This window comes from Triturus cristatus, chromosome 7 (assembly GCF_964204655.1).
Source record: "Triturus cristatus chromosome 7, aTriCri1.1, whole genome shotgun sequence".
Classification (NCBI taxonomy): Eukaryota; Metazoa; Chordata; class Amphibia; order Caudata; family Salamandridae; genus Triturus; species Triturus cristatus.
In genome coordinates, this window is record NC_140590.1 from 1,176,646,731 (window position 1) to 1,176,666,105 (window position 19,375).

At 47.4% G+C, this 19,375-nt stretch overlaps 1 long non-coding RNA gene across 2 annotated transcripts in view; it reads left to right on the forward strand.

Annotated features, from left to right (window-relative positions):
- Window positions 1–19,375, forward strand: part of LOC146811376 (uncharacterized) — a 316,012-nt gene that overhangs the window by 208,691 nt on the left and 87,946 nt on the right. For both annotated transcript variants that reach the window (XR_014966718.1, XR_014966719.1), the window contains one exon: window positions 6,125–6,351. This is a non-coding gene — a long non-coding RNA (uncharacterized LOC146811376). The remainder of the gene's footprint in view (window positions 1–6,124; window positions 6,352–19,375) is intronic.

Consider the following 19,375-nt stretch of genomic DNA (forward strand, 5'->3'; position numbering starts at 1 on the left):
CAGAGGGGCAGAGTCTACCAGCAGGGCAATCATGGAAAGAGACAGACCAGAAAACAGTACTACCGCTGGTAACATCCATTATTGCCAGGAATATAGACAATCCTAACATTAATCTATCCAAAAATAACTTAATCTCTTCTGAACAGGATGTACTGACCGAAGGCCTTTCTTTTGTCCCCACAACTCTACCAAACAAATTTAATATTACCATAAAACTTCATCAATTTTTTAGTAAGATTAGATTGAGTAATTATTTTAATAAGATTCCTTTAGAGGCAAAATGAAGGTCACTGGTCTCAGGCCTCCTTCTATAATCACTCCACCATCACATCTGATGTCTCATAAGGCTGTAGCCGTTGACCAGGTTCTGTTGAGGGATATCACTAAATTACTCAGCAAAACACGGTACGTGAAATAGAATATGAAAAGTGATGAAACTCTGGTACTAGCCATTGTCATTCAGGATGTTGAGGACTACATAGAAAATATTTTCCTCCAATTGAGTGTACAAGAACATCACACCTGGCTTGTGGCAATCCCACTCATGAGGTTACTAGTTTTGTTAAATCTTTAACTGATGCAGGCTTGTCCGAAGGATATCTTAGTGAACATTAATATGCTTTCCTGAACAAGAAGTTGTCACACACACCCACTATTTACGCCTTACTTAAAATACACAAACGTCTACAAAACGTTCCTAGACGTCCCTTTGTGTCTGAATGTGGTTCTTTTTGGAACCCCTTTGCAAATACATTGATGTTTTTATCAAACCCTTTGTAGAAGTGATCAGGGCCTACATCAGAGACACCATGGATATGATCAGATTGATAGAAGGGCGCCCATATGAGACACAAAGTCACATCTGAATGACAATGGATGTCTGTTAGACCTGTCAGCCTAGGGTGATCTTCCCCCCAACTTTTAGCCTTCCGCCTCTATTTTTCTGAACTCATTTTTGCTGGCTTTAGGACTGTGCACTTTACCACTGTTAACCAATGCTAAAGTGCTTGCTTGTGCTCTCTCCTTTAAACATGGTCAAATAGGCTAAACCCAATTTGAATACTTAATTTACTTTCAAGCCCCTAGTAAAGTGCACCACGGGTGCCCAGGGCCTGTTTATTAAATGCTACTAGTGGGACCGAAGCGCTCATTGTGCCACCCATGAAGTAGCCCTTTAAACATATCTCAGGCCTGCCATTGCAGAGCCTGTGTGTGCAGATTAAACTGTCATTCTTACCTAGCAAAATAAACATTTTGCCAGGATCAAACCTCCCTTTTTAATACATATAAGTCACCCCTTAGGTAGGCCCTGGACAGCCTAGAGGCGAGGTTGGATGTATTTAAAAAGTAGGACATGTACTTTCAAATTTGTTTTTCACTACTGCATTGTCTAGCTCTCTCATAGGATAACATTAGAGTTGCCTTATTACATTTTATAAGTGTAATTTCCAAATGGGAAGAGATAAGCAGTTCAAGTTCGGTGTCTCTGGAATCACAATTTGAAATCCTATTTTATGGTGAAGTCGGATTTTAAATTGCCTATCTGAAAATGCCACTTTTAAAAAGTTGCCATTTTCTTGTCTTACCACTTGTTTCCTGCAGCCTGTCTCTGGTTACATGACTGGGTGTAGTTGGCAGTTGGGCTTTGTGTATTCGTCTTAGATAGCCACACCCAATGGGAGCTTAGGTGTGACTGGACGGGCCATCACTGGCAATATGGGCGGGAGGAGGTGGGCCCAGCCTCACTTACACCTGAATAGGCTGTGTCCTGTCTACACGCAAAGGGCTACATACCACCTGTAGCGCCGCCCGCAACCCGACCGTGACCAGTGCCAGAACCTCTAGATCTCCGACCATGCACCGCTATGACCCTGCTACCCTCCACACACTCAACCCATGGCCAGCTGTCCATGCTCAACATCACCCACTGCCAGTTCTCCAGCCGCCACTGTCGCCAGACCTTCGTTTCCCTCACCACCGACCAAGCTCCCACAGACACAGCCCACACAACGAACCCCAATACCTCCGGAGCCCTGAACTGCATCCTCCTCAACGTGCGCTCCCTGCACAGACATACCATAGAGATCTGTGACCTCCTCAACACCGTATCACCAGATGTCGCCTTCCTTACAGAAACCTGGACCAACACCTCCTCTGCCCCCGACATCTCCACCGCCTTCCCCAACAGATACAAGATTCAGAGGAATGACCGCCCCACCCGCCCTGGGAGAGGACTCGCCATTGCACACAGGAGCTCCCTCCGACTCTCCACCACCAACGCGAACAACCCCCGCTCCATCACCGAACACCTCCACTTCCAGGTCCAGACCAGCCCTAGAACCACACTTCCCGGCACCCTCATCTACAGACTCCCCCTGTCCCCGCGCCCCATTCGCTACTGCCATCTCTGACCTCATGGCACCCCACGCTATCACCTCTATGGACTACATATTCATCGAAGAACCGAACTTCCACCACGACAACCCCAACGACCCCAACTCCTTCACCCTCCTGGACAACCTCACCAACATTGGACTGAAACAGCTTGTCACTACACCTACTCACAAGGCAGGACACACCCTCGACCCCATCTTCGCAGGAGGAAACAACATCCCGTTCAGCCACACCACTCAACCCCCATGAACGGACCACCTCTGCATACATTTCCACGTCAACAAACCCATGCCGCCAGACCAGCACCATGCCCCCCACAAAGGAACTGGAGCAAAGTCACTGAGGAGCAGCTCAACTCCACCCTCAACCACGACATACCCACCACCCAGACCAACGCCAACCAAGCAGGCAAAGAACTCCACAGATGGATCTCCAACTGCACAGACAAGCTCGCACCCTTGCGCAACCCCAACAGACAGCACCCCAGGAAGGCCAATTGGTTCACCACTGACCTCCGAGAATCCAGACGTCTCGAGAGGATCTGGAGAAACAGCAAAATGCCTGAAGACAGCACCGCCTACAAGAATGCCACGATGGAATACCACCAACGCATCAGAACCACCAAAAAGATCTTCGTGCATAAAAAGATCCTCGCCAACTCCAGCAACTCCAAGGAACTCTTCAGCGTCATCCAGGAATTCACCAAGCCCGCCAGCGAAACCAAGGACATCACCCCTTCCCAGGACCTCTGCAACAAGCTCAGATCCTACTTCCATCTGAAAATCAAGAGCCTCTATGACAATTTCGACGACCAGACACCCGACCCCGAAACCACTTCCCTCTCCAGCAATGCCAGCCAGCCCACCATATCCTCCTGGCCCCCAGTCACCACAGAAGACACCATCTTGACCATGAAAGGCATCTACTCAGGCCCCCCCCCCAGGAGCGCTGCCCACCGCACATCTTCCACCGAGCCACCACCGCAGTTGCTCCAGAACTACAACTCACCATCAACGCCACCTTCAAGACCGGCATCTTTCCCGACGACTGGAAATGAGCAGAAGTTAGATCCCTGCTCAAGAAGCCCTCATCGGATCCCATGGACCTCAAGAACTACCAGCCCACCTCCCTCCTCTCTTTTGCTGCCAAAGTCACCAAGAAGAACGTCAATGCTCAACTAACAAAATTGATCGAATAAAACTCCATCCTCGACCCCTCCCAAACGGGATTCTGCAGCAACCACAGCACCGAGACCGCTCTACTGGCCACCACGGATGACATCCGCACTCTCCTCAACAAACCGCAGCCCTGATCCTACTCGACCTCTCTGCAGCATTCGACACCATCTCCCACCACACACTCACCCCCAGACTCCACGACGCCAGCATACAAGGAACGGCCCTCGACTGGATCCGCACATTCCTCCCCAACAGAACCCAAAGAATCAGACGAACCTCCCTTCCTATCTGATCGCACGGAAATCAACTGCGGAGTACCCCAAGGATCATCTCTCAGCGCCACGCTCTTCAACATCTACATTGCCCCCCCTCGCCGCCTTCGCCAGACTGCATGGACTCAGCACAGTATCCCACGCCGACGACACTCAGCTCATCCTCTCCCTCACCAATGACCCCACAACCACCAGAATCAACTTCCAGGAAGGAATGAAGAACGTTGCATCCTGGATGAGCAGCAGCTGCCTGAAGCTCAACTCAGAGAAGACAGAGGTCCTCATCCTCAGACCCTTGCCCTCTGCATGGGACAACACCTGGTGGACCACCACCCTCGGCAGCCCTCCCACCCTCTCCGACCATGCCCAGAACCTCAGCACCGTATTCAACTCCTCCCTCTCCATGACCCGAGAGAGCAACGCTGTCGCCTCCAGCTGTTTCAACACCCTCTGCATCCTCCGAAAGCCCTTCAGATAGATCCCCCGAATAAAGAAAGACCGTCACCCATGCAATCATAACCAGCAGACTCGACTACGGAAACGCCCTCTACGCCAGGATCAACAAGTCTCTACTCCGCAAGCTCCAGACCATACAGAACACCGCAGCCAGACTCGTACTCAGCATCCCTCGACATGAACACATCACCCAACACCTGCGAAACTCCTCTGGCTTCCCGTTGAGAAGAGAGTTACTTTCAAGATACTCACTCACGCCTACAAATGCCTCCACAACACCGGACCCAAATACCTCAAAAAAAGAATCTCCTTCTACATACCCAAAAGAAACATCCGATCCGCCAACCTCCCGAAACCCCTCGCATCCAAAGAGCCTTCTCCTACGTCACAGCAAAAACCTGGAACGAGCTCCCGATCGACATCAGACGCGCCCCCTCCCTGAACATCTTCAGGAAGACACTCAAGACCTGGCTTTGCGACTGAACGGAGCTGATTACCCACCCCTCCCCCCCCCCCCGCCAGAGCCTTGAGACCCTCAAGGGTGAGTAGTGCGTTTACAATTCCCCTGACTGATTGATTGAGTGTGGAGCCAGGGCAGGGATGGCATGATGTGGGGGGACTTCAAAGGAAAACCTCTGTAAGCTTCTTTCCAACTTCAAAGACACAACTGGGTTTAAATACAGGAACTCAGACAATAACACTTCAGTACACATCTGGACCTGTGGATACTCTGCCAGGAAGGAGGACTGCTGGGCTGCTGAAGATTGCCACTCTACTGTACTCCTGTTTTGCTGTGCTGACTTGCTGCCTGTTGCCCCCTTGCCTGGGTGAGAAGGACTGGACCTGCATCACTTTAACTCAGAACCCAGAGTGACTCCAAGGGCTAGCTGGCTGGTCTCTTGATCTGAAGCCTCTTGGCATAACAGCCTTCCAACAACCTTGCACCTACACATGTACTCTGCCATCTGTGAATCTACCCTGCCAAGAGGTGCCTGACCCTTGGAAGTGAACCTAAGGTCCTTACCAGTGGAACCAACGCATCTTCTTTGCTGAGCGGCGCATTTCAAGAAGAACCGATGCATCTCCTCGGCTGAGCTGCGCATCCTGGAGCAGAAGCGACGCATCGCCACTGCTGCGTGGATTAGACCCGGCACAGAACGCCCGCATCGCCCTCGCAGTCCTCGAAACCGATGCATCACCAAAGTCATGGTGCATCTCTGACTCAGATCCTTGCATCTCTCTTCAACTGCAGCCCCGATAACGACAACAGACTCCACATCGCAGGGAGTGAAAAGGCACTAGAAGGGGTGAGAGCTTGGGAATGCTAGTTGTAGTACTCAAATCCCCCAAAGACAGTGAAGAAGATACCTCCACAGGTGACCCCACAGCGAACACAGGTTAATTTGCAGGGAGAGGCAGGTCTCTTAAGACCTGGAGTCATACTTCTAGAGAGGGCATTGGGTTACCTAGCTGGGACAAAATCCCCTACATCGATTCTTCACTCACTGTCGACGTACTACTATGTATGTAGGTCTACCACGCATTAATGATCTGGACTTAGGTGACACACCTGGGGGTGGGAAGGGAAGGGGGTAGTTGGGGGATGGGGGTTGTAGCGGGAACTAAATACAAATACATACGCAGAACTGAGTGTGGGTATCGTGCTAATCCAACATTTGTACGGACTGTTCCTCTGTATGGTATGTCCTTCCCTCCTCGTATTCCAAGTAGTTTGATTGTAACAAGGTTGATTGACAGCGTTGTGGCATAACGGCCCCATACACTTTGTATGGAAAGTAATTACATTTTTTTTTTTAAATACAGACTCCACATCGCAGCCTTGAAGCTCTTCAGAACTAATGCATCGCCAGCTGAACGCCCTATTCCCAACTCAGGTCTTCGCATTGCAAGCCCCACCAATGGGGTCCTCAATAACGACCCAACAGGACCTCGCATCTCAGTCTCACCGCATCTTGGAACCGATGCATCGCTTCAGCTGCGCAGCACTTCTTGGACTCAGATCCACGCATCACTCGCAACCAGGATTTAAGGTACTTTGTTCAGCTGACCTATTTGGGGCCCTGTAGCCAGCCTGCACTGAATCGCAGTTGACATGAACTTGTGATTTTGTCCCCGTCCAAGGTGACCAGATATCTCTTGTGGTTGCTTTGTACTTTTTGTCACTATTTCAATCTAAAACTTTAAAATTGAATATCTTCAGTTTTACTCTTTGGATTCTTCTCATTTTGGTCTTGTTCTATTTATTAAAAATTACTTTATTTTTCTAAACCTGGTGTGGGATCTCTTTGTGTGGTGTTTTCACTGTTTTACTGTTTGAAGTGTGTGAGAAGTAGGCCTGGTATACGCTGTCCACTAATTATAGTAGGCACCTTGTACCAGTCCAAACAACCCTTATTGATGATTAGGTTAAAGACAACCTTTATTGAAAGCTATCCTAGTGGTAGCTATGGAGAGCAGCTTTCAGGCTAAGTCTTGAAGGAATGTAAAGCAGCTTGGTTTACCAGATTATAACCTCTTGAATGACCAAACACTCTCTACTAATCTCTTTATGAGATTAGAGAACAAGATACATAATATTAAAGCACTAGAACGACAGTAAATAGCACAATATACAATGGGCCCCAGGGGGAGACCAAACCATATATTAAGAAAGTGGTATAAGAACCACGACTTGACTAGACACAGTGCCTAGAGCACGTAGAACGCTGGGACCCCCAAGGACCCACCCAAGGTAGTGACACAGGGGACCCATGGGGGATGTGTACAGTGTGAGAACACAGATGCGAGCTCCGTACAATCCTATGGGAAAATCGCGGTTGGAATTTTAAAGATTAAGGACACTTAGGATAGGACTTTGAGCAAACCCTTACAAGCTTTGAAGGTTCTAAGGCCAGCACACATGTGAGCACCGGAGATCTCGTGTTACCTAACCCAGGGAAGCCGGGTACATAGGTGTCAAATGGTGTGGGCAATCAAAGTGCTGCTACTGTGAAGAGGAAAAGTGTCCGTTGTGATCCAAGCCTGGATTGGAGATGTGAAGAACCTGAAAGCCGAGGGGACAGGGTCTAGGTCACTTCAGGGTGACCAGGGGCACGGTAGACAAATGCCCACCAATCTCAGGTGTTTCAGGTGTGAAGAGGTGAAGATTGACTCCACTGCCACGGGGACCAGGAAACGTGAACGACAACCACAGTCTGCAGGCGAGCTGTCCCACGAAGGATGTCGAGTGCTGGGGGGTCGGTGTCCGGATTGGAGACCAACATACCTTGACAACGGCAACCTGCACGGTGAGAGTAAAAAGGGTTCAGTGAGGACCAGCAAGGTCCTGTGGATTCCCCAAGCAATGGAGAGTCATGGCACATCTGGAGCAACCAGGTAAGCCCACTGTAAAGTACCCTTCTCAGGGACCCACAAGTCGACGGACAAGGGATCGCGAAGGGACCTCGAGAGGAATCACTAAATACCAGCCCACGGGGCACTTGAGGAGTGTAGGTCAGTAATCTTCAGTGGAATTACTGCTCGGGGTCTGGACTACAAGTAGCCCAAAGCACAGCCTCAGAGATCACCAAAAAGCATATGCTGCTGCAAATGTGCACGGTGTCCAGGGGTTCGGGTTGCACGGTCCCAACGAGGGCTTTCGATCTCAGGTTTGTTGAGAGCACGGATCGGCCTTAGGGAAGCTTGGAAACACACCTCCTGTGTTGCAAAATCTTCGGAGTCCTTCAGGAGCTGCGTAGTTGCAAACCGGATAGATGCGTCTTTGGTGCCTGCCTTGCAGGGGAGTAACTCCTTTACTCCAACGGAGATTCTTCGGTCAGTCAATGTTGTGTAGATAGTTGAAGTTCTGGGATTCTGTAGCAGAGTTTCGTCCAGGTAAATCTAAAGTCCTGTAGCCAGGGGTTCCTACTTTATACCCAAGGAAGGAGTAGGACAAACTCTGGGGACCCACCTATCGGAGGGTCATAACAGAGGAGTGGCTACACCCATGTCCTTTGTCCAGTTTCACGCCAGAGCAGGAGCCAATGGCTCCTGCAACCGGTTTAAGCTGGACTATGCACAGGGAAACCATATGTGCCCCCAGTGCAGACATCAAAGCACTCTCAGAGTGCACCCACCCAGCCCCAAAACACTAAAGCCTGTCTGGGAGGTGGTCACACCTCCCTGTGACAGAAAACCTATTTTCCAGTCATCCCCAGCCGGAGTTTTGTCCAGCAGCAGGAGGGCAGACTCATGTCTGCGGCTGGCAGCATCCATTTTGTGATGCTAGGGTTTGTAAAGCTGGTACCGGGTGTACCGGTGTAGTCATAGTTCTCCCTCTAGTAGGGTGGAATCATATCTCCCACACCAGTTACTGGTGTGGAGGTATGACTCCAAGGTGTTTGATACCAAACATGATATGTTTTCATGCAGCCGTTTAAAAGTTAGCATTTACCGCGAGTTTATAATGCACTTAAGAGAATATGGTTGGCTGCATCACAAACAACCCCGGAATAAAGGTTCTGAAAGCTGCAGAGGGGCTCTGCTCATGCATGGGCACCCTCTCACATAAAACCCAGCACCCTGCCTTCAGGGTTGATAAGGCCTGCCATAGGGGTGACCGATCGGTTTATATGTGCAGTGATTAGGATAGATCTAGTGAACCTATATCTAAGTAAGGGGTGCATGCACCACCTTACACAGGCTGCTGCAGCAGACCTGTGTTGTCATTTTAAATGGTCTCCCAGGGGTGGCATAATACATGCTGCAGCCCCTGAGAGGCCTCTGGGGTACCTATGCCCTGGGGACCCACCTATCGGAGGGTCATAACAGAGGAGTGGCTACACCCATGTCCTTTGTCCAGTTTCACGCCAGAGCAGGAGCCAATGGCTCCTGCAACCGGTTTAAGCTGGACTATGCACAGGGAAACCATATGTGCCCCCAGTGCAGACATTAAAGCACTCTCAGAGTGCACCCACCCAGCCCCAAAACACTAAAGCCTGTCTGGGAGGTGGTCACACCTCCCTGTGACAGAAAACCTATTGTCCAGTCATCCCCAGCCGGAGTTTTGTCCAGCAGCAGGAGGGCAGACTCATGTCTGTGGCTGGCAGCATCCATTTTGTGATGCTAGGGTTTGTAAAGCTGGTACCGGGTGTACCGGTGTAGTCATAGTTCTCCCTCTAGTAGGGTGGAATCATATCTCCCACACCAGTTACTGGTGTGGAGGTATGACTCCAAGGTGTTTGATACCAAACACGATATGTTTTCATGCAGCCGTTTAAAAGTTAGCATTTACCGCGAGGTTATAATGCACTTAAGAGAATATGGTTGGCTGCATCACAAACAACCCCAGAATAAAGGTTCTGAAAGCTGCAGAGGGGCTCTGCTCATGCATGGGCACCCTCTCACATAAAACCCAGCACCCTGCCTTCTGGATTGATAAGGCCTGCCATAGGGGTGACCGATCGGTTTATATGTGCAGTGATTAGGATAGATCTAGTGAACCTATATCTAAGTAAGGGGTGCATGCACCACCTTACACAGGCTGCTGCAGCAGACCTGTGGTGTCATTTTAAATGGTCTCCCAGGGGTGGCATAATACATGCTGCAGCCCCTGAGAGGCCTCTGGGGTACCTTTGCCCTGGGTATATAGTATACCATATACTTGTGCCTTACCCTGATTAGTATCGTGGTTGCTGCTTGACCAGGGCTCACACCCCAGTCAACCAGAAACCCAATTTCTAACAGGGTGTTAAATGTGAGTGGTAGAAATGGTTGCATGAGTGATGTATGTGGGAGTGGAAATGTCTATGATAGAGGTGTACAAAGAAATGATGGACATTTCCAATGTAGTATGAGGATGGTTGAAATGCCTATTAGATTAGTGTTGTTCCAGTGTTAACTGTTAGTGTCTATATTAAGGGGGAAGATGTGTGGTAGCTGCTGTCTTATGACATGTACATGAATGGATGGAGTGCAGAAAGCGAGCATGTAATGGAGTGTAGGGATGGAATGTGTGGTAGATGGAGGAAGGCAGCTGGAGAAGACCCTTTACGAGGCCTAGCTGTGCTGTTCACTTACCTGGATATTAAATAAAGATTTCCCAACTTTCCCAGGACTCTGTATTCCTTACAACAAATAGCTTCGTCTGCGGTTTTCCCGCTATCCTGTCAGAATAAAGGGATTAACAGTCGCCGTCTTGACCTCATTGACAGTGTGCAGAAGAACATGAAATGGATGATTGACTCTTCAGACACCTCCCACAAGTGCAAAGGCCTGGATTTGTATCTTTGCTCGGCCATCTTCTGACTAATCGTCCACTGGGCATGGTCCTGAGTCTAAACTTAAAATACATTGGTCATTGTATCTCAGGTTTAAGTGAGTCTAAGTATATCCTAGGCTCTGCCTTGTTTCTCCTTCTGAGTAGTTCGGTGGGATTGTGTCGCTATTAATCAAGACCATGGTGGCCATCAATCAGTAGCCCTATAACTTGTTCTTCATAATCTGTGTGCTGGATGCGTTCAGTTCTACAGCAAACAAATGATGGACGGAATGCTGACAATGCAAACATTCTCCCCCAGTCAAAAGATCTGGGTTAAATCCATCGTTCTTTTGCCCACTACGCCACCCCAGTTTGGACCCAGCCATGTACAAATCAGTCTTGACCCTGTGCCCCATGGGAACAGTCCAGACCGAACTGCCAGGCCAGGTCCTCCCTGGACTGGAAGCAGGCATCCTGGGACCGGTTTCAGGGTATGTCACCCTTCTTCAGCCAGGCTAGCTTGACTCCAGTGGCACAGTGAGCAAGGTACCCACGTCTGGGCATACCCATCCCACATAGGGCAAAAAGTGTTACAGCAAACAAATGATGGACGGAATTCTGACAATGCAAACATTCTCCCCCAGTCAAAAGATCTGGGTTAAATCCATTGTTCTTTTGCCCACTACGCCACCCCAGTTTGGACACAGCCATATGCAAATCAGTCTTGACCCTGTGCCCCATGGGAACAGTCCAGACCGAACTGCCAGGCCAGGTCCTCCCTGGACCGGAAGCAAGCATCCTAGGACCGGTTTCAGGGAATGTCACCCTTCTTCAGCCGGGCTACCTTGAATCCAGTGGCACAGTGAGCAAGGGACCCCCATCTGGGCATACCATTCCCACTTAGGGCGAAAAGTGTTACAGCAAACAAATGATGGACGGAATGCTGACAATGCAAACATTCTCCCTCAGTCAAAAGATCTGGGTTAAATCCATAGTTTTTTTGCCCACTACGCCACCCCAGTTTGGACCCAGCCATATGCAAATCAGCCTTGACCCTGTGCCCTATGGGAACAGTCCAGACCGAACTGCCAGGCCAGGTCTCTGGGTATCCAGGTGCGATTTAAGGACACATTTGCATGCTCATTTTTTGTAGAGCTTGGCCTACAGTAGAACTGGGCGCAGTACCATGATGGGACTCAGACTTAATTCCAGTCATGATGGGGAGTGCTAGGACCCATCAACAATTATTTCCACTGATATGTATTTTTCTATAATCTAAAGCGTGTGTGCCACAGTGGCGCCAATGGTCTGCACAATACATTGCAGCAGCAACTAGCAGAATAAACTTAATCTAATCTCCACCCAGTTGTTGCTCTGTTCTGGAGGTAACCTCTGATGCACTATGTGAATTTTTGGAGGTCACATCTAAAGTTCTCTGCCCACTGCTGAAGGCCGCATCTGATGGACTGCGGCCAGTGCTAGAGGCCACATCTGACGTATTGTGTCGTGTGCTAGAAGCCACACCTGTAGTATTGTTTTCGGTTTTAGAGAGGCCACATCTGGAGTGTCGTTCACAGCGGAGAAGATGGAGGCTGGTGGCTTTATTGTTGACCGTGGAACCTTAAGACTGAATATTGGCTTTGGCCATCGACAAAACAATTGGGCAATTCTAGACAACCCCCTCCATGATTCAATTGCAAATGTATGTGTAATGTGCTGCATTACAGCTGTGAAGTGTGCAATCTAGTATTGTGTGCAGCACATGCCCTTCTGCACCAACACACGCTTCTCTCTCTCCCCTGGTCTTAATAAGCTCGACCCCCTCCCACTCCCAACTGCTACACCCCACCACTGCCCTATTTATACAGTCTCCTAATATATATATATGTACACATATATATATTCACTTAAAAAACCATAGGTTTCACACATGTTATAGTTAGCTGGACATTTCACTCATAAAAAACCAATGAAATTCCCCCATTATAGTTACTGCAGGCAACTATAACTCACGCGACCGTAATCCTCTGCTGATGCTAATACTGTATTTAGACACTTATTTGCCCATGTCTTCTTCCATTAAATTTTAGCTATACATATATTACAAATATTTATTTTTCAGAAAGATACATATGTCATCAGTGATGTAATATCTGACGTCATCAGCAGAGGATTGCGGTCGCGTGAGTTATAGTTGCCTGCAGTAACTATAACGGGGGAATTTCATTGGTTTTTTATGAGTGAAATGTCCAGCTAACTATAACATGTGTGAAACCTATGGTTTTTTAAGTGAATTTGCAAGGTTTTTTAAATGCTAATTCCTAACTATAACGTGTGTGAAACCTATGGTTTTTTCAGTGAATTTGTACGGTTTTTTAAATGCTAATTTATTTATGTATTATTTTTTTTATATATTTATTTTACAATAAACTACGTATTAAAAATTATTATTTTTTTTGTTTTTTTGGTTTTCACCCTGCGAATTATTATTTTTTTTTTGTAAAAAAAAATTTTTTTGTGTGTGTTTTTCAGGGTGCGCACACTGTGCGCGCACCCCCGTGATTTTTAAAAAAAAATAAAAATGTTTTGCCTTCGGGGTCCTTCAGGGACCCCCTGACAAAGGCTAGGGGGTCAGGAACTCTCTACCCTGCCCCCTTTTCACGTTCGCCACCTTCCTTTTTCACTATCGCACTGAAAACAAACAAAATGGCGGCCGACACTTCCTGATTTCGACCGATTCGAACGTTGACTAACATGTAACCACCAATCAGAATTACGCTCGCGCACGTTAGGGTGCTCGCACGGTGCTCGCACGGTGCGCGCACCCTGCGCGCATATAGATATATATATGCTTTTAAATGCTATTTTCTCCGGAAATACTGAACAGATTTACACCAGACCTGCAAAAGGCACTTCCTTGACCTTATGGCTACCTCTCTGCCAAATTTCAAGTAATTCTGTTCAGCCGTTCGGGCTGTAGCTGTGTCTAAAGGTCCTATGGAAAAATGCATGGGAAAAACGCGTTTTGGGACCCCCCTTTTATCTCAGCCCCCGCTTGACGAATCCCCCCGAGACTTTCAGGGTAGGAGCGGAGCGTAGCGCCCCACCTATTTTGAAAAATTCGCGAGGATTCGTCGACCGGCGCCAAAGTTATTCAAAATAGAATGTTGCGGATTTCCTATGGAAACGTGGTCCTAACTATAACTACCTACTGGCGACCGCCAGTAGGTAATATATATATATACATATATATATATATATAATAGTACCTTTACTTGGTTATCAATAACCATCAAGGGGAACACACATAATAAAACACAGTAAAAGTGAGACATGAAAACAACAAATATACATAACGATTCATGCGTACGTTATCAGGAGGAAAATGTAAGTAAAAATGATAAAATCAATACAAAGCATATCTTCAATTTCAAATCATAATATTACATCCATAGTAGCAACATAGGAGTTCTTAAAAGAACATTCTGTCCAGAACAGTACAGGATAGATCAGTGCAAATAACCACACGGAATACAATACAAATTGTGCTCATCGATCGTCTGTAAAAAAGCCAAACATTTTCAGTCACTGTTTGCCCAGTAAGATCTCACAGTTTAAAAAATATTAATAATTATCCTATATAATTTAAAAAATTGGAGATGATTTATAGAGGAGAAAGCTACTTGGAAATGGACACAGGTGCTATATGGCTACCTTTAACATTTTATTCCTCTTATACCAAATTGCCTGTAAGAACCTGCTTACTGCAAATACCATTTTTGGAGTAGTGTCACTTTTTAAAATTTTACAGGCCACCAGATGTCTAGATAATCCCATATCTCGGCAGATTAGACAAATCCATTTGCAAAGTATGGTACTCCGGGCAGAAAAACATTATATGTATCTCATTCTCGTCACTCAGGCCACATGCTGGGCAAGAAATAGTATCTTCACTCAAGCGCCATTTTTGAGTAAACAATCTTAGAGGGAGGTTCCAATGGCGAAAGGGCGTGTACAAACTCTTTGCTAGAAGAGAAGGTATTAAATCTAAAAGTTATTCAAAAACTGGAAAAGGTTTAAAATCTAAAAACAAATTTGTCAAATGGCCGTTTAAGCTATTTGTTATATAGCCATCATTAATGTAAGCCCAATAGCTTGCCTTCAGGATGCTGAGGTCTGCTTTACGAATTACAGTTGGTTCGTCCCAGTGGTTTTGTAAACCCAGTTTCAGCAACAAAATGCAAACAAATTTGACCCAAGGAAGAGTCCTGGCTCCTGGAGCTTTTAATAAATCTATGAGCGAATCCTTGTAATCTCCTAACTCGGGTGTGGTCCAAAGATGGACCCAATACACATATTATCAAGAACGGCGATAACATTATCGCCGTTTTAGCGGCAGGAAACTGCCGCTAAAGCGGCGATAAGGGGCTTGATAATATGCCCTAAAGAATTCCAATAGAAGCCCAGGTTTAATGTCCTTCATACCAGAACCTGGACTTCTATTGGAATTCTCAAGGGCATATTATCAAGCCCCTTATCGCCGCTTTAACGGCAGTTTCCTGCCGCTAAAGCGGCGATAATGTTATCGCCGTTCTTGATAATATGGCCCTAAGATTTTTAAAGCAGCCAGGTCAGCAATTCTTTTCAGTCCCACGTCAAACTATAATGGGCTAATGAGTGAGCTAGATGGAACAGAAAGTAGCTTCCTAATGAAACTGTTTTCAGCTATAGTTAACACATGAAGGTCAGCCCAGGCCCAGATCTCAGCGCCATAGAGCGCCGTGCCTTGGACCTTGCCACGATACACATGGGCATATGATCAACAAAATGCAATAAGTATTGCATATCACGCTTAGTGCGATTTTTAATATCGCTGTCTATCGCTGGGTTTTCTCGCCCTGTTAGTGGCGTATCATCAACACGTTGCGCAGAGGCGATGTGAAATCCAGCGATAGTGGCGTAAGGCAGCGATAGCGGGATGAATCCTGCAATGATTTTCAGCGATAATGGAAAATCTCGCTAATACACGTGTGGACTTAAACTTAGAATCCACCTCCCATTGTAAGGATGGTTTAGTCAAGTTTTGATCATGCGTACAATACCTTCGATACTCGCGGTTAGCGCTACTTTGTTTATCGCTGGTGCTGCATTGTAAATAGTGCGAAGTTGTGCTTGCGTCGTTTTTCATGCAGTCATTGTAAGGAACGCCCACTTTGCATGTCATTAGCGATAATTATCGCTGACATGCAAAGCGTTAACAAAGTGGCTGCTATCCCAAGTAAACTAGCGCTACATCATCTTAGCGCGGCCTTGCTAATAGTGCGATAATTAAATCGCCGCTTTTCGGTCACAAAGTGCCGATAAAGTGGCGAAAAGTCGCTTGATGATATGCCCCACAGTCTCTTATGTTTGAGCAAGTCTGGCTACAATAAAAATCTTCTCTGCGGGGCGCTGCGCTTCAACTTGGTTCTAAGTCAGAACTATATATATGCAAATGCCTAAAAGAAAAAGTTCTGGGTGCAAATTTTGTCTCTTGTGCCCAGAACAGAAGGTCTTTTCTGGAATGTTCTGGGTAGCTCACCTGGGCAGAATGCTCTATTCTTGGGCCCTTATTGGTGGAAGGGAACAGACAGAAGCCAGCACCCAAGCGGTCGCCCATGGTGGTGCTGGGTATGAACCCCAGGCCCAGTGTGGAGAGGCAGTGAGACAGTGACGTACCGAAACTTGAGGGGGCCTGGAGTTCGCCCCCTACACACACACACCACGGGGGATTATATTACACACCTCTGGAGTGAGAGCAGCTAGGAGGAGAGGAAACGGGAAGAATATAGTGAAAACCACATAGTGTGCACTTGTTGTGAGGAGGTGAAGGTGCAAGCTGAGGGGTACTAGCAGAAAGGCCGACAAATAACTAACAACAGAGTAGGGCCAGGCAATGAGTTCAGAAGGTGTACATCTTGGGAATCGATGAAGAAGAACCGTGGAATCTGAAATCATGAACAAAATATGGAAAGGTAAGTATGCATATGTTTTCCATATCTAACCTCACGCATACATATCTTGATGATAGCTATATATATATTTAAGGTACGTAAATGTTAAGAATAGTAAATTTCTACATCCCTTACATGCACATACCGTTCAATGTTTTGGCCCTCGTATTTTGTCCACAGTATTAAGGTGGCACAAGAATCCTGTTCTCGAGACTCAGTAGTACAATCACCCAGAAGGTATGACACGTGGGAGGGAGCAGGACTGAGCAAGCAGGCAAGAGACGGACACACCATAGGGCTCGTGCAGGCAAGAGACGGACACACCATAGGGCTCGTGCAGGCAAGAGACGGACACACCATAGGGCTCGTGCAGGCAAGAGACGGACACACCATAGGGCTCGTGCAGGCAAGAGACGGACACACCATAGGGCTCGTGCAGGCAAGAGACGGACACACCATTGGGCTCGTGTGTCAAGAGTCCGCCGATGGAGGCGACAAAGCGACCAGCCCGGCGAGCCGCACCGGCTTTCATGTTATACAAGATTTTCGGTTATGAATGAGCCCCTTACTTTGCAAGGCACATAATGCCGTCTGAATAGTCTGTTGAGTTTGGAAACATTTTAAGGTATCACATTTGTACTGGTGGGAGGCATTAGCTTGCCGGCACCAAAGCATAAATGTCTCAATAGGCCCTGACAGCTTCTCACAAACCAAGCCTATCCTTGTTGAGGAGAGGAGAGTTCAGACTCAACGCTCATTCCCTCTTTGGCCTCTGTGTTGAGACTGAACAATAATTAGAGTACATTTGGTATAAAGGTGACGGGGTTGCTTGGCGTATCTCAGATCCTTCTGCATACATGCTGGCGCGCTTCTGAAATTCTGGGCTGGGTCAGCCTGCATGTCAACACCTTCCGCACACGCTTTGTCCTGTTCCCTGTGTTTCGTTAGAAGCAAAAGACGTGCGAAGCTGCGATGACAAAACACTGATGTGGTGAAGATACTCGCCCCCTGCTTCCTCCTCCTCGTCCAGCTCAGGCCTGGGGCTTCACATCGCTCTTTTCATCAGCCCCGGAGGTGAAGTTCTGCAAATCTAGCAAAATGGTATCTCATTTCCGGGTTTCAGAAGCCGCCGTCCTGTGCGAGTTGGGCAGGAGGGAAGAGGCTTGAAATTACTCAGAAGGAGACAGAGAGGTAGAGAGTTAGCAGCTCTGACGTCAGAGGAAGCCTCAGACCAGTCTCCCAGAGGTGCTGTCTGAGGAGCACAGCAAGGTGGACTGCTCGTGGTGCATGCACAGACCCACAGCCCAGCAGACATCACCTCTGCCCAAAACAAACCAGAGAGAATCTGGCTGGTGCACTTCCAAGGGGCCTATTGCCAAAGGTAAACTTACACATGAGGAAATCTACACATGTAACTTTACTCATGCATTTGAGTAACTTTAATACTTTTGGCAATTCACCATTTACGAGTTTAAAGTTACTTACATTTCTCTATCCCCTGAAACAGCAATACTGAGCCAAGCACCACACCTGGCCAACTACTGGTACTGCAACACCTTCCCATAGAAAATAATAGAGGCAGGGCTGCAGCGTTGCCCTTGACTGAGTGTGTGCTACAGACGCGCAAACATACATATGGGAGATTTCAAGAGGGAATGAGGTTCACCAATGTGAGGGGAAACAGTTCAAGAGAGGCGAAAGTCTGCACTATTATGAGTGGGGGAGAGCCCTAGAGAGACCAAAGTCTGCACTATTGTGACTACAGAGAATAACAGAGCCAGCAGGCTCTGCAGAAGAGGCCGAAAAGAGACCTGGACCTGTAACATGCAGCAAAACAGATGAGGGACCCTAGAGATTGCTGTGAGCAGTGTACATTTTGTTAGGCGCATATTTGTCATGCTGGGCACTAGTGCGGCATGGAGAGATCCATAAATGCCAGGTCTGCAGTCCGGGTAGCATGAAAGCAGTATGGAGAGGCCAGGCTCTCCAGACATTGGGATAGAGGAGAAAAGTGGAGACAACAGGCTGCAGTCGGCAGGTCAGAAATCAGGCCCAACAAGGCCGGGTTCAATAGTTATTTTGTCAGGCGCTTATAGAGCTGTTAGCTCTGCATTTGGCGTGTGACAGCCCTCGGAGTCTGATAGGGTGGCATGGGTGTTCAGATTGTGAACTGAATACATTGGTGTGAAACTGAGAATGAATTTCAAACAAATGTATGCAGTTTTTCCTCATGTACTATAGTTAATCAGCACTTCTCTGCCAGGTACAGATAGTGGATTCTAGGGGCTCAGATCTTCATCCCTGCTGAAGTCAAGTACAGAGATTGAGTGACATATTTTAAGAAAAAGCTTGAAAAGCAGAGATCTTGGCACTAGGTAGTTCTATAAAATTGCATAGACTTAGACCCTGTTGGCTGGCTGCATGTGAAGGACTCATATTTACATTAAGTGTTCTGGTGAAGAGGCACATCTCAAAGGCAAATGTCAGGTTGTTAGAAAGGCAGAACAAGACAGCGCTTCATGTTTTGAATATTTCACGAGCCATGGAAAAAACAATTGCCCAAAGTAATGATGTAGTTATCTTTTATTAAGAGATTGTTAGTCATCTGATATATATTTAGGATGCGGTAGATATTATCATGCATGTCCTTGAAAAAGTTTGATCACTTCATTGCAAAACTGCAGAATCTACTTTGGATCCCTCGTCAGATTATCAAAACCAGATGCATCTCTCGCAAGGCTATATGAAATGATGCGCCTGCATGCCCGTTTGATAAACTGATCACCTCCCGCGGAGAGCCCTTCTTCAGGAGCCAGGACATCA